This window comes from Amblyomma maculatum, chromosome 1, assembly GCF_055883805.1.
Source record: "Amblyomma maculatum isolate TAMU_Amacu chromosome 1, ASM5588380v1, whole genome shotgun sequence".
Taxonomy (NCBI): domain Eukaryota; kingdom Metazoa; phylum Arthropoda; class Arachnida; order Ixodida; family Ixodidae; genus Amblyomma; species Amblyomma maculatum.
In genome coordinates, this window is record NC_139344.1 from 298,729,719 (window position 1) to 298,732,623 (window position 2,905).

General features: G+C 49.7%; 1 non-coding gene across 1 annotated transcript; it reads right to left on the minus strand.

Moving 5' to 3' along the window:
• Positions 1 to 1,412: 1,412 nt before the first annotated feature.
• On the minus strand, positions 1,413 to 1,483 carry TRNAK-CUU (transfer RNA lysine (anticodon CUU)). The gene has a single exon. It is a non-coding gene; the product is annotated as a tRNA-Lys (tRNA).
• Positions 1,484 to 2,905: the final 1,422 nt, after the last annotated feature.

The following is a 2,905-nucleotide window of genomic DNA, read 5'->3' on the forward strand; positions in this document are numbered from 1 at the left end:
TTTTTTTAATAATTTGCACTGAAACGGTTCCGTTTTCAACTGTCAGTGCGTGACACCATTCGTGCGCGATGTCTGCGTTGGTTGAACTCGCCTTCAACACCGTGCTTCTATCAGCCGCCGGCCAAAGTGCGCAACATGCTTGAAAAAAAATTAACTAGCCGGCGGGAACAATTTAGCAGCAGTCCGCGTGGCAGCAAAACACACGGCGATATGTGCCGCGCGCGCGCCGCCCGCACCGCTGGAAAGGAGGAAGCTGCTCGCCCAGCAAAAAAAAAAAAAAGCGCGCGCACGTGACGGCGCTCGGCCAATGAGAGGGTCGAACGACGAAGGAGAGCGCCGGAAAGGAGGCGGGCGGCAAACTTCACATGTTGGCGCTACTTTTAGTTTATTGAGGGGTTTTAATGCATCAAGTGTTCCTCCGCAGCTTGGCGCGAACTGTAAAACACAAGTTTTCTCAGCTTGCGCTCGTACCACAGTCGAGCTGCCAGACAACAGCCAACAATTTCGCTATCGTTAAAGTACTAATAATATACGGCCCACATGCGCAAAGTTAGGCAGCGACTACGCGATGCTGCATGCCTGCCCGCAGCATGCATGCGTGCTCTGGCGCTCTCTGCTGCGGTTCCGCGTCTTTTTTTTTTTCTTTTTTTTTGGTCTGTGTGTATATACACGCCGTACATTTGCGAGTTCATTAACTCGCTAAATACAGTATTTACGAATGCGGCAACTTACATAAACATCCATCGTACTAATGCAATTCTCTAAATGGTTCCGCCACTATCCACATGATTATTGCTTACTTAGATGCATGTCACGATAGCTATTTTTTTTCTCGCACGGTTTTAAAGCAGCCTTGGAAGATCGTAAGCACGCAAGTTCGATAGAGTCCTTACGGAAAATATTTTACATGGGTTTTTATAATATGCCTTAATTATGGCAAGCTTGCGTAATAAAACAAAAACTTCGATAAAGGTGAAGGGTAATCGGGGCACGTTCACGCACCTCTGCCGTCATATGAGTATATGAGAGGTTTTCGGAAGTGATCTCGTTAAAAACGGATCAGCTTATACGATCGAAAGTGAGGAGAAGCTATGTAGGGCTCGTGGCGCGCTGCGCATTCGAAGGCCGCGCCACTTCCCAATGCTCCCTGCGCGCTGCCTGTTTCCCTCTCCCCTCTCGTTCGGGGATAACCGGTCCCGCGCGAGGGGGCTATAAAAGAAGGCACGCGCCGCCGTCTCGCCCTCTCTTCGCTCCTGGCGCGTCTCCACGGAAGACGACCCGCAGACTGCAGCCCCCCGGACGACGACCTAGCATGCCTTCGACGACCCCTGTGAGATTAAAGATGTTTGTTACACGGCCCGCTGTGTATTTGTCGTGCGCATCCCTCGGGCAGAGGAATCGCCCACAACTGGCGCCCAACGTGGGGCCCGAACCCACGACCCTGAGATTAAGAGTCTCATGCTCTACCGACTGAGCTACCGGCTGGTAGCGCAATTCAGCGAGTAAATCCGCCTGCACTATCTTCGCTTCCTGTGCTAGGGCCTCGAGGTTTGCAAAACCACGTCCCCGCAAATACGGCTTGAAGCGCGGATGGCATTGCCTGATCACGCGCGCGACCTGTTCAAGATCGGTTGCGTGGGATCTGCCCTCTTGTAGAGCTCCTGCATTGCGCGTACATACTCGAGGAGGCTCTCTTCTGGGTGCTGTGTGCGCAACGCTAGCTCCTCAAGCATCGGGCGCCAAGTTGTGGGCGATTCCTTTGCCCGAGGGATGCGCACGACAAATACACAGCGGGCCGTGTAACAAACATCTTTAATCTCACAGGGGTCGTCGAAGGCGGTGCTAGGTCATCGTCCAGGGGGCTGCAGCCTGCGGGTCGTCTTCCGTGGAGACGCGCCAGGAGCGAAGCAGGAACGAAGAGCAGGAGCGAACAGAGGGCGAGACGGCGGCGCGTGCCTTCTTTTATAGACAAGCGTCATGTTTGTAAACAAAGGTGGCGCTGCGATCGGCAGCGACATGGGGTGTAGGCAAAAGCGCAGCGTGCCTACACTGCGCCAAGCGACGCTGCCTTCGAAACCAGTTCACGCGTGCGAATATCCTAAGCGTAAGCTTCGCTTGTGCGTAGAAATAGTTTGGTTTATGCCTGGAGAGTGTTTCAGCACGTTATCAGCCGATTACTGCTGGAATTACCTGGCAAAGAGCGCTGCATTGACTTCCTTCTCCGTGGCCTTAACAGCGCGTAACTACGGTACGTAGGCGACTGCAATGAGTGATTAAGTTAAATAAAAATGAGAAAGCGCAATGTATAAGAGAAACTAATAGTGAGCATTGTTAAACTCCCGGGCCTATCCTAGCGCATGCAAGGAGGACGACAATATGAATGACTGAATTGTTTCTTCTGCTGCTTCAAGCACTTTCCCTCTAAAGAACAATATTATCGGCAACTATATATATATAGTGAAAAAGAAATCACATTTATAGCTCTCTTTACCGGCAACTTAAGTAATATAATTTCATATTTAATAAGAAGAACTCAATCTTTTAGTTCTTGTAACATGTTCACCTCTGCCAACTTGTTTTCGCCTGCTCGATAAAAAAGACGTTTGACGTCTGTTTCATCTTATAGACGTAGCCAAGGTCATGCACAGGTTAATATGTACATGCCCGTAAGAATGCTATCAGTTTGTTCTCTTTCCTCTATAGGAGAGATGCATGAGTGCAGATGCAACGTTCCTCCACGATCGCTTGCATTGAAATTTGCGCGATCTGCTGAGCTTTTTTAGTGTACTTGGAATTTTTTATTCAAATTGCGCGTCATCTTATTGTACTGATTTTGTATCCCTCATAGCCGATTCCACTTTGGGACATTAAACTCCATGTACCCTAAATACTTAAATATCCTGCT